The following is a 14,015-nucleotide window of genomic DNA, read 5'->3' on the forward strand; positions in this document are numbered from 1 at the left end:
ACAATGTGTTATTGATTAACAAGGGCATTATCTCATTTACTGCTGGTGCAGTTACTATTGACTGCATAGGGTGTTGAGAGGTACTTAACTTAAGAGCTGGGTGAGCTTCAATTTGTGCTATTTATTTATGATATTGTTTTATTTAAATATAGCCTTAGGTGCTGCCACTTCAGTTCTGTGTGTACATCTGTCATCAATGCCTCCCAAAAACTCCCAGTACTGGTTCAAGTATGTTACAGGTAACTTCCTGGTAGGAAGCGTTATCCATTAAATCAATGCCTCACCATCATCTGATCCCTTGAGCTGTTGGCACCGCTGCACCTGATCACAAAAAACAATAGGATGCCTCACCATGCCTGTTGCTGGAATATGAATTTATCTTGAACAAACAAAAGACAAGATCCATTTGGCAAAACAGGAAGAGTTGGCTTAATTAAATTTATGGTCAGGAACACATCCACAGAAATGGGTCTGAGAACTGTCTCAACATACATTTGTTCTGAGTGCCATTATATACAGTCTTTGGAGCATCACAAAACAATTAAGGTCTTATTTTAGAGAAAGGAATGCTGGCATCATGGGGTGTAAAGCAGGCCACTTGATAGTGAATGCAGGTGAGTCTCGACCTTGTGTAGACATAAAGAGGGTCAGTGGGTGAAGTGTACAGATGTCCGGTATAGGGAGCATGTGATCGCTGAGTGTACTGTGTTTGCTGTGCTCTCATTGGCTGAGTGTTCCTAACTTCATGTGGCATTTAACTTTATGATGTTTTGGAAATGTGCGTACCTCTCCAGCCATATGTGCTTTATTGGAGCTAATCTCCTGGGACCATATGTGGGACTAATCTGGGTTTTTTCTGTTTGTGTGTTTGTTCGGCTGGTTACGTGCCGCCCCACCAGTGAGCTGTCAATCAGTATCCTCAACCGAGGTCGCAGGGCGTGCCTGACCACATATTTTTTACTCGGGTTTGATGGAGAGGTCATCTCGTGAGATTTCGACAACAGTGACTTGATCTCGTTTTTGAATATACATGTATTGTTGCATAGATTGACTTCAGTATTGGCATGCCTATATGATTAAAAAAAAAACTCTGTGCCACCTAAAGAGAGCTCACCTTCCTCCAGACCCTGCTGTGCTGCAAAGAGGCATGTGTTGTCCAGCCAACCTGTTGAGAACAGAGAACTCATCTTAACACAATATATTGGCAAGAGGATGCTTCTCTTGTGTCTTTTTTGTTTGAAATGTATACATGCGTTGAATTGGGATAAAGGAAGCATAGGACATTTTTTGATCTAGTTTATTGTGGGCTATGCGAAACAATGATAATCAAATAAAATAAAAAATAAAAAAGATGAGTTCCGTGGTTACATTAACCTCAACCACTGTGTACTTCGCAAGTGAGGCTATGTTTGGGTACTGTAGCACCACTGGCTGTGTACCAGTCCAGTTTTCTTTTTGCTCACTAGTTATGCAAATTACATATGGTCCTGCTCCAATACAAACAGTCTGGCTAAATCTGCCATGGTATGTCCCTTATGAATTTCTGTCAAATGCACAGAACCCATGTTTGTGAGTACCTGATGATCACCTTGCCCTTTTGGGTCAAAGGAAATGCCCTAATATGTGGCGTTTTAAAAGAGAATTTGCTTAGTTAACACAATAATTACTAGTGGCTGAAATCCATTCTAGCATTGCATCCATTGTTGTTTATTTTTTTCTCAATGGGGAAGTGGTATACACATTATTCATTGCATTGGGGGTGCAAAAGTATTTCTTTAATGTCATGATTTTGGATATTTTATTTAAGCAAACTGTATATTACACACTGTACAGCATAGGCTGATGATCGATTAAGCACGTTGGATAAGTGGATGAACCTAACCAGGCAATCAAGAAGGATTTCTCACAGAATCTTAGAAGCTTTGAGAAACCCATGTAACTTTCTTAGCTACACTGCGAGTTGTAAACTGAAACCACATTTTGATGTTAGAAGGCATATTGTATACTGTAAATAAAGCTTATGATTTTCTCCCAAGAGATCAATCTTCAAGTCATTCTTTGGGGGAGGGGGGTGCAGTAAAGACCAACGTTCTTGATCAATAAACAATTAAGCAATTCATAAATCTCTGAAGTTCTTGAGTGTGCATTGCACAGCTCTCAAGAAATCATACATTGTACAATATGACTTGTGTGGTAACTAGTCGCACTCTGGGGTTTAGCACTGTTATCCTAGTGTAACATGCAGCTTTTGGGGTGTAGGTTGTTTCTATGGGGATAAGAGAACTATATGGAAGTTAGGGAATAATGTAAATAACTCTTAGAGCTTTGGGGAGTCCAACGTCTGATCTTTGTATGCAAAAGATCCGTCGAAGTGCCTGAACTTAATCAGTGAACTTACTCTGGAACTGTACACCTTCCACAGTTTTGCATGTATTTCAAATATGATCTCTACTACATAGCTCCTGAGCTAAATGTACCACTTGATGGTTTCTCCAGAGTTATACAACATGGTTTATAAAAGCACAAGGCACTACTGTCATTAATTCCAGTTTTAGTTACCAGTGAGGTTGATTACATAAGAAAATGTTAAGTTACATAGTATAGGTGAACTGGTGATCCAGAGGTTAAGAAAGATGCCCAGTCTCCAACATTGCCTACTCCCAGATCACAGGGACGTTTGCAGGAGGAAAGCACAGTACTAGTTTCTCAATCAAAGGAAATCTTTCTAGCATACATTAATTTATTGAATACACCTCATTAATACGCACTTTTGTATCTCTCAGTAGCCTTGTACAGACCACCTAGTGAAAGCCCCTGATATTTCGTGATATTTAGTGAGTATGAGTTATGATTTAATTTTTACCCTGCTTGTTGGTCATGCTTGTTGGGGAGAGGAGTTGGTGTAATGGCTAGGGCGGTCGACCTCGAATCGGGGGAACTGGGGGGCATATTACCAAGCAATAGCGATAATTATCGCTATTGCTTGGTTAGAGACAAAAATTTACAGCTGAGCTGCGGCGATTTTTATCGCAGATAAACCTTGGTATTACCAAGGTTTATCGCAAATGCGATAAAAATCGGCCGCAATGCATGAATATCGCTGAAAAGTTAGCGATATTCATGCATTACCGAGCTAATGCTCTTAGCCATGTTATCCACCTCCCATTGGATAACATGGCTAAGAACTGCTCAGGGCAGGTGTTAGCTTTTGGAGATATTCGCGCTTAGCGCGAATATCTCCAAAAGTTGGTAATAGGAGATAGCGATGTTAGCGACTGTTTCCAGTCGCTAACATCTTGGCACGCCCACTTTGCATGTCATTAGTGATAAATATCACTGACATGGAAAGTGGGGCCCAAGATGGTCGCTATCTCCTACTAGCTGTCGCTAACTGGTGTTAGCGACAGCTAGGTAATAGGGAGATAATTTTATCTCCGCTTTCTTGGCTTTTAAAGCCAAAAAATCGGAGATAAACCCCATTGATAATATGCCCCTGGGTTTGAGTCTCGGCAATGACACTGAGCATCCTGTGATTCTGGGCAAATCACATCTCCCTGTGCCTACAAAAATGAATGTGTCCTCATGTAATACAACTGGTGCTATGAAAAGCGCTCTGATACCCGAGTCGGGTCAAGTTCGCGCTATATTAAACTCCGTTAAATAAATTTCATGTCACCTCTATAGTCATCTTAGGATATTTCACACACTCATTCATGGCATCTAAACCAAATCCGTTCATTAACTTAATCTAAGGATAACTTGACTCAGGTGGTCAAGATTCTTGTACTTGTTGTACTTGATAGGATTGTTGCAACCACCAAGGAGGAGACAAGCACAAACAAGTTGAAGAGTACGAGGGGGTTGTAGAGCGCTATCAAGCTGCTCTGGAATTGCTCATGGACACAATCTGGATACCATAAATTCAAAATAGTCATAGAGCTGGAAAAACTACTCTTGACAAGGCATTAGAAAACACATGAACATGGAAAGAACTTCTGAGTGCTAGCCACGGGCTAAAATTGGGTGCTTTCTTAGCACCTAAATATTAGGTACCAATATGACCCAATGCAATAATAGTGATGTTATTGACTTTAAATAGGGGAAAAGACTAAGCCCAATTTACACAAACGTCCTTCAGGCACCTGAATCCATACATATCATTAAGCTAACAATGAGGATGCAAGCTGCAGTAAGAAATATTCCATTATTCACTTTTATAACTACATTTCATCTGAACATGAATAGGAATAGTAAAGAAGTCAACTTGCCACTGGCTCCCATAGATTCCAATTATGTGGCTATATTGGTACATTGACTAATCATTACAAGCAACAAAAATCATATAACTTAAAACCCTTAAGTGTAAAGGCTATAAGAAATGGAAAAGAGAGAACAGAGAAAAGAAAGGAAAGGGAAATGCAGGCAGAAATAGATTTGCAGCGTGGAGAATGGAGATTAACATGTTGCCAAAAAGGCTAATGCGTGTGTCAAGGTAGTGATTCTGCAATCAGCAAAGACTTAAACTTGAGAAGAAAGTGACATAGCATACAGTTGAGCATACCAAGTGCCATTGTTTGAGTTTCTTATAGGGAGTATTGGACACAGACTTTTATTATAAACCAGCAATTACTGTCTGTAGGATAATCTGCTATTTCTCAGGTACACCTCCAGATTTATTTTCATTTTAGGCTTGGATTTTGATTATTTTAGACCTCTGGATAGTGACAGAGTGCTGAACACCTCTCACCTCATGGGACTCACATGATGACTGATTGCTAAGTACTAATTGGTACATCTGAATTTTATGTAAGACCTGCATACATTTACACACAAAAAATGCCAGAGTAGCTTGAAAGTCAAATTTCCAATGCTGGACACCGTCCACCCTTACAGATTTATATTTGGAAGCAGCCCTGTGACGTTGTAAGCATTGTTGTAGTGTTGACACATCAAACTAAACCATGGTGACATGTTTATGTCTGCAACTGACATTAAATAGGTAAACTGTGATGTGTAGCACGAAACCCCCAAGGCATTATTGCATAATATAAGTGTAAGTTATGCTAATTTACACATTTCAGCAACAACATGGCACCAAAGTCCTATTATATTCCATGGAAACTTTTCATCGACAGAGCAGCTCTGTTCTTAAAAATCATATTTTTGTCACTTGGTATAGGAACAACCTAGAAATATAATTCTTGTGAAATTTGATTGCGCAGCTAAAATCTGAGGAACTTATTTAGAGTTTTGTTGATGGGATACTCCATCACAAAAGTGCCGTAACTCCTTACAGGTTCATTGTAGCCTGTGACACTTGTACTACCACGGACAGGACATCTGTCATGTTTTGTCAGCGTGTCCTTTCTGACAAGCTCTAAATAAGGCCCAAATTCTTGGGGAACTTAGATTGTGTGTATACGTGTCATAAAAAGGAATTATAGTATTGTTAAATGATGTCTTTTTCTGATAGGAAGTTGAAATCAGTTTGTCCAATTAGAAATCTCCAGCAATGACATGTAGTTAGATTTCTTCAAATACCAGCACAATGGCAGAAATAAATGTATTGATTTCGTTTTTTTAATTTTTTTTATTGTATTTATTAAGTTATATCAGTACATACAAGAATTTATTGAATTAGTTATTTTACAGATCTCTATAGCATATGGTCATCCAACATATAGATACGCTTTACAGGTTAACAATAAATGTGACACAAGATCCTACATAGAACTCATAATTTGTTGAAGTAATATGTGTGACATAAGTCTAACATAGACAGGTTCTGATCGAAGAGACAGGACAGGAGAAGAACTGAGGAGGGATTAGTATTAGCTGAAGAGAGGAGTGTGCAAGTGTTTGGGGAGTGGTAACTGGTGCTGCATAGTTACTGGAGGACCTGACACTTCCATAAACCATACATAAAGTACAAAACTCGTAGATGGAGGCCTGCACGTCTACATAATTTACAAATGTACAAACACTCACATATACGGATAAAACCTCATCCATTTAATGGGGCAAAATGGTTCCCCCATCTGCCACAAGGAAAACAGCATCCATAGGAACTGTTGACCTCTATTGATCTGTCTGCTTCTTTGGAGGTCCCTAGTTTTAGCACCTGCTTGTCAGATATGTCCGTTCTGCCTCTACTTGTTTCTGTGTAACCTATATGATGATTGCATATGGGTAAGCCAAAGATGATTTTATTAGTTTCACGATAGCAGGGTTTAAATGGGAGGGTCAAACATCTAGCACACCCTTTCGGCAAAGCGAGCAAGAAATCTGAAAAAGGCCAAAGGGAAAACTCAAGGAATCTGTGATTTTGCTCCATGGATAGATGTCACAAGGTAAAATTCTGGTTTCACAACTTTTTGATACGCCTGACAAAACTAAAAACAATTTGTTTGAGTGATAGTAAGCTCCTGTTATTATTGTTTGAGGACTGGGTCATAAGGTGCTAGGTGATCAATTGATTATCCTTACATCTTAGTTGATGGCTCTAATGTCCCATTGCAAATCCAAAGGGGATGATGGACGGAGTGTTGAACATTGCAAGCACTCAACCCCAGTCAACTGATCTGGGTTTAATCCATCATCATTCTTTAGCTCACTCCGCCACCCCAGTTCAGACATGGCCATATGCAAACGAGTCTGACCCTGTGCCTCATGGGAACAGTCCAGCCCGAACTGCCAAGCCATGTCTTCCCAGGACCTCTAATGTCCCATTGCAAGTCCTCAAAGAGTCCTGCTTCACCAGGGCTGTGGCACTTCAAAAACTCTGTTGGAATTTTTTTATAACCAAGAAGACTGCTTTGGAAGCCAGAGTATTCTGGTAATGTTGATCCGGCAACTAAATCCCCTGACGAAGTAAACTTCCCTCTTAAAGAATACTTAATCATGACATCTCGCTTATCTGGGGTTCAGGAGAACAAGAGGAGAAATATGGCCTGTCTACATTTGCATCCTCCCTCTTATGTCACTTTCCGCAACTCCGCAAAGCAAATGAGACATCTAAAGTCAACTTCTGGATACTTTTCCCTATTTCAGAAGACCAACCTATGACTGTTTTTGTTTGTCATTAAAGGACTCACAGTACATCAATATTCCTATTGTACTCTGGGAGTCAATTCAGAATATTGATAGGAGTGGTCTCATTCATCCCCTGGGTGTCATGCTTCATCGTCGGCCATTCTTGATCGCCTGAGAACTTTTCTAGTGGCAGACCGGATCATCTCTGAGTCTTTAAGGAGCACATATGGATAAAGATTGGGGGTTGGGACCAAGACTATAAAAGCTAAAAATCTTGATGACCTTCATTCAGGAACTGCCTTTATTCTGTTCTGGAGGAAAGAAGATTGTTAAAAACAAAAGTGATGTCTAGGAGTCGTAATTACTCCTGCATCTGTGGGTCAACAGGTTTCAGCCTATGGGGTCGGTGACTTTCATCAGGATCAGTGATCGCATATTCCCTAGATTATTAGTACAAACCGATTATACATACAGTAGACACACACACACACAATATCCTCCTATATGTTTCCTTTTCCTACTAAGTAGAAGAGTGCTTCATCAGCATATATTTTGGAGATCCTGTAGTGACCTAAAGACAAAAAAAAGACAGAAAAAATGTAATTAAAAAGACAAAAACAAACCATAGAAACATCACTTGAAGACTGTGCCCCTGTGACAGGCTTTATTCCACATGAGAATGGAGGATCATGTTGCAAATGTGGATATTGTGTTTTGCAGTCCAATGCTTATTTGTAAAAAACACATCTGTGAAGGAACATAAGTGAACATTCCGTCATGTGCTGCACATCGGTGTGCAAAATATGAGAGTGGCGATTGCACACAGACATGCAGATATTGTCACATCAAAAGTTTATATAAGTAAACAAAACAAAACTATGGGAAGGCCTCTTGGAGGCAAACAACAATGGTGACCTTGTATTCAAACACTGAAAGAGAAAAAAAGCACTAAAGATAGTGCATTCAAAAAATATGGTGAAAAAGCCTATGATAAGCAAAATTCTATTACTCACCACGTCAAAGGTTGCACCCTGCTTTCCCACCTACTCTGGTGTCTGTCTTCTCTCAACAATGTGAGGGGAAGGGAAACACTGGTAGAAGAAGAGAGCCAGGTAGGCGTGTGTTTGCATGCGGTCACGTGATCCAGGATTTTTAGCTTCTTCAGTTCTGGATCCAAACCCCAAATCCTGATCCATATGTGCTCCTTAAAGACTCACAGGTGAACCGGCCCACCAGTAGAAAAATTCTCTAGCGAGCAAGGATGGCTGATGATGAAGCATGACACCCAGAGGGTGTGTAAGGCCATACATAAAAAAAATGTAATTGACTTCCAGAGTATAAAAAGGAATACTGTTATATTATGGCTCCATTATTGACACACAAAACAGTCATAGCTTGGTCTTCGGAAATAAGGAAATATCCCGATGTCGACCTTTAGTTCCCCGACACCCAGATAAGCGAGCTGTCACAACTGAGTGTAGTGGTGCGGCAGATCAGCAGTGGAAACTTTATAATTTGGGCATTAGCACCACGTTTGGAAAGCACAAGGGGGCATATCAACAAGCAACGGCGATAAATATCACTAAGCGCGTTTAGCGCTACTTCAGTTATCGCCGGCTATCGCTGGATGTTATCGCCCGGATAAAGTGTTATCAACAACGCGTTGCTCCAGGGCGATAAAAAATCCAGCAAAAGCAGCGATATGCGGGAATATCGCTGGAAATCAGTGATATTTCTGCAGCGATAGGGGAAATCTTGATGATAGCCCCTGGTGGTTTTAGCCCGCCCATACCACCCCCCATTACAAATATAGCTAAGTCTCAATTTAAGCGGACATAAGCTTGCGGCGATAACCGCGGTTAGTATGGGTTTTAATATCGCCATAGGTGTCGGGCACAGGCTTGCGGTTAGCGTGTCCTTGCTAATACTGCAATGCCATTATTGCCGCTTTTCGGCTAAAAACGGCCGCAAAAGCTTCGATAATGGACTTGATAATATGCCCCAAAGTGCGCTTGTTAGCACTTAGGAAAATACATTTTAAGTCACACTAAATCTTATAACATTTTCATGCACAAGTGGATTTTCTTCAAATAGGACACAGCAGCTTCCACTGCAAATAAGGCAGAACCAAACGATCTAGCATTTGATGATGATGCAGTTACTAGCATCCTATGGGGTCCACCATTACGAGGAGATATTAATATCACAAATCATTAGCCCAAATAGATGATTGTCAATCTCTGTCACCACTGAAACACAACCAAGTCTAAACAGCCCCACATGGTGCTATTATGACTGAATATCTGCGGGCCAACGCAGTCCCCAGCGGCTTAATTGTGCCAAAAGTACCATAGTCATTTATCGCTTGGAAATGTAAAAGAGATTGGCTAGCACTGATTATTAACACAGCCAAAAGGATCTGTCATGCAATGTTAATACAGATCCGCACCAGTGAAAATAATCTTAAAACCTTTGTACAGATTTCTACATATGAAAAAAGATTGGATGAAAGCACTAACAAAATGACATAGCACAAACAATTTCTTACACAATCAAAAATCAATAAACTACAAAAAAAAACAAAAATGTAGTCACACAACTACTTACGCCCACACAACTGATGAATATTATACCACAGCCCAAACAAATCCTTTCACACAAAAACAGTACCCAAGGCAAAGAACAGCACCACAGAACTGGACATTAGGTTCAGATGATCACAGCAGTAGCAGTGATGAAAGTGACAAGGGAAATTACCAATCATATTTACATCACAGGACACCACAGCCAGGATACCCATTCTGGTTTTGGTTTAGCCCTTATCAGCAATTTCCACCAGGATTCCCTTTTCCCCGAAGCAGACCTCCTTTTTTAGGGAGAGGCAAAGGAAGGGAAAGGGGCACATAAACAGAAACACCAGGGTCCAATGGACAGATGAACCACACATAGTGGCACGGAGCGGGGGAAGGACAATCAGCCCAGCTCCAGCGGGCAGGCAATCTAGTGGTAAATCTGGGCACATCTACCCTGACCGAAAACGAGCTTCAAGTACTCAAAAGGGTCTAGTGTTTGTACCCATATCCTGAACCAGACATATTTAAACTCAGATGTGAACTAGCACATTTTTTTGAGATTTGATTGAAAACCTTCTTCCAAAACAACCTAGAAACAATATGTACTGACTCTGACACACATGATTGAGAGCTAAGTCAATCTTTCAGCCTTCACCTTGTATACCGATAAAGGTATTTACATGTGAGATGGAAGTCACCCAGGAAATCGAATCCATTGATATTTGGGGAGAAGACATTTTTGGTATCTTCTCCACAAAAGAAAGCCCTGCCCTGCTTAAAAGAGAACCCAACAATAGTAATAAACCCTGTTGAAATTGGTGGAGCAATCATGGTTATGGATAGGAAGGTGTATAAAGCAGAGTGCATCTGTCTCATATCCGACAACAACAGCTATGAAGTTCTCAGCACTGACCCTACTGAAAGACTCTGGAGCACAAGGTGTAACATGTGTGATGAACTTTAGCGCCAAGATGGATCACAAACTTGAGGCTGAGTTCCTGGTTTCCACGGAACGCTGTATAGCATAATTCTACATCATCCCAAAGATGCATAAAAAAAGGTTTACACCCCCAGGTATACCTATAGTGTCTGGGATTGGCTCCATTCTAGAACCCCTCTCACAGTTCTAAGATTGGTTCATTTGATCTATGGATGCTAAAATGCTATCGCACTTGAAGGACAATAAAGATGTCCAGGGCCTCCTTAGAGACTTGAACATTGATAACACAAGCACTTTTCTCATTACAATGAATATTGAAGATCTTTATACTTCCTAAAATAATGGGACAATTAGCAGTTTGGACCATGCACCTCAGTTTTCTAGATTTAGAAAAAATGTACCAAACATAACTTGTTGAAAGAGCCTAGCCAAGATATATATACCAGACCTTGTGGGTCCCCCTGACCCAGAATATTGAAGCAAGCCTCTCTGGCCAAATCTGATGTTCTACAGTGTTGAATGACGCAGATGGATCCAATAAAACAAGATCTGGTGGGTGCCTCCATCTCTTACCCATAGTAGTTTTTCATGACATCTGCCGCAGCTGATTCCAAAAATCCAACTGAAAATCAAAACACAGTGTAGCATCGTATCCAGAAATTCTTGCTGGACATCCTTCTGCGCCATCTCTCCAGGATATTACCCAGAACAAAACCATAAGATTCGAAATTAGGCTAAAATTGTTAGGAGCGGTGGAAAAACAATTTTGCTTTTTAATGTATGGTAACTGGTATGGTTTGACTGAGATGAAGCTACACCTTCTGTTAATAATCATCTCTATAAACGGAGCTTTGGCTTAAATTTCCACACTGGCCAAGGCAGAGATTTTAGAGGGATCAATTCATTTTTAAAAGCCAAGATTCTGCCAGCTACACCGTGTGGATACATAGGTCTCAGGCAGGCAACATTACCATTTTACATGTTCACGTTTTAAGCTGACATCTTTTTTAAACACTGACTCTTGACACAAATTTGCTTGTGCATCCCTATGGAACAGTATTCTCTCAAATGGATTTGCTTTCATTGAACCATCTTTATAGGCAGATTATCGGAGCCTTGAACATCCTATACCAGGACCAAGTTTACTGAGCAAAATGTTGATGTTTGTTGTTCGCTCTGCAACAGCACTGCAAGGGTAGAATCAATAATGGCCTGATTAGAGCTCCGGCATGTTAACATGAGTGATGTTTATTATATAATCTATATAACTCAAGGGAGTAGCTAGCAAATTAAAATACCCACCTCTTTGACCCATACCTCGAAAGCCATTGGGTGAGCGAAGCGAGTAAGCCCTACCCACTCTAGATGATTATTAATGCCTTCTGTTCATCTTTAAGCCTTTTATGTATAGATCCATCTAGCCGTCTTTTCGTACTTTCATCCATCCTTTCACCATTCCATCCATCCACCCATTAGTTATTAGTTTTCCACCCATCCATCCCTCCACTCACACTTCCAAACATCATACATCCTTTTACCCATCCTTCCATCCATTCATCAATCCATTCTTGTTCATCCATGCACCAATTCGCCCTACTTTTATCAATCCAGTAATCCATCCTTCCACACCTCCATCCAGGAGGCCATTCATCCATTCACCCATTCATCAGACTTTTATCATTCCAGCCACTTTCTTTCTCTCACTCATGCAAATATTGTTTAATCATTTCATCAATCAGTCCATTCCTTTTTAAATTTCCTTCTCGTTACAGTTATCTCCTTATTTTCATATGCCCTTCATTTCATTCTTCCTTCCAGCCCTCTCTCACCTCATCTCTTCCTCTCTTTTCCTCTTTATTTCTTTGTTGAAATAACTTTCCTTGCTTGACCTCTGTTGTCATTGTCCTGTATCTTTGCATTTTCAAGAGCATTGGTCGGCAGAGCTGCAGACAAGTAAAGCCTCATAAATAAATTTAAATGTCAACACCATCCCGCTTAAGCAGATAAAGCGGGGCGTTCACAACACCACTGACATCACTCCTTTGCATTTGGCCTCCACTGTTGAGGTCGCCCAATGCCGGAATTCCAGCCCAGCTGAATCCTGTTACCTTCCTGAGAAGGACAATGGCCTGCTCAGCACAAGAATGGCCTCCCTGATGAAACATACCCAGAGGTAACGATAGTTACAGGACTCAAAGGTATTTCAGCAGATCCGAACATCCTACGCATATTAGGATAGGAAGCGTTAGGTAGGAGTATAGATAGAATTATATGTAGTCATATAATCAAGGTAACAGCACAATATTTGAATTGTTTATCTTCTTTACCATTCTCGGAATACTGACTACTCTGTTTGTTTCCTACTATTAATCTTTGCAGTGCATGTATTTTACTCAAGAATCTTATTGCTTCAATAAATGATTGAAATGTTAATTTGAGTATTTCTTTTGTGTTTCCCTTCGGGCATGCCTGAGTTACTAACAAAAGGGTTAGATCTGTTGCTGTGATTTCCTTTGGGAGTCAGGATTGTTGTATCTCAGCAATGGGTTGACTAGAATGTAAGGTGATTAGAATATAGGGGTATTCCAAGTCAGTGATGACATATGACTGTAATATTATTTTTGTTAGTTGGTGCTAGACCTGGATGTTAACTGGCCTGTGGATGGGAGGCTCTTGAATAAAGAACCTACTTGGATTATAAGGGAGTTTCATCATTATTACACTGGCGACGATTGGGCAAGAACATCTCAACATCTGACTTTTCATACGTATGTTGGATTATTTTCGGCATGCAAATTGTCAAGAGAACTTATGGAAATCTAAAAAGGAAGGTACACCAGTTCTTGGATGAAGTATTTGGGTTAAGCACTTCATTGTATGTGATCTTAAGCCTTTAAATGTAATTTTAAGACTGTTCAAGAACCAGCGCGTGTACCTGTGTGGTAGCTGGTCAGGGCCATAGCCATAGTATGGGCATCTTAGGGCCGGGCTAGCCCATAAGAATCATTAGCCCCTCAAACAACTGAGGCATCTGGCTCAGTATAGAGGTGGGGAAGTTCAGGAGGTGAAGGAGCAATAAAAATGCATTTACATTATGGTTTTATCTTGTAGCATTTTGCTGCCTTTCCAAGACAGTTTAAATAAATGTTAGGCGGTCTTCTGATAAATTGATGCTTATTCATTTATTGCAGAGATGCTGTTTACTTTTCTTCCTCTGATTGCAAAGTGAGGGGATTTTGTAAAGTGAACTGTGTGGAAATCTCTCGATGCTATAGACATGGGATTAGGTAGCAGTGAAGGCCTAAATTATGCAGCAGTATTGACTAAATTATGTGGCAAGAAACATAAATTGTTTCATTTAGTGCTGCACATTGTTTAATAGTATCACTTCATTGTATCATCATTTCTGCACATTAGCACTATCTGGGCAAAGGTTTCACTTTATTAGTACCAGTTCGACATCCAAATAC

Source organism: Lissotriton helveticus, chromosome 7 (genome assembly GCF_964261635.1).
Source record: "Lissotriton helveticus chromosome 7, aLisHel1.1, whole genome shotgun sequence".
NCBI lineage: Eukaryota > Metazoa > Chordata > Amphibia > Caudata > Salamandridae > Lissotriton > Lissotriton helveticus.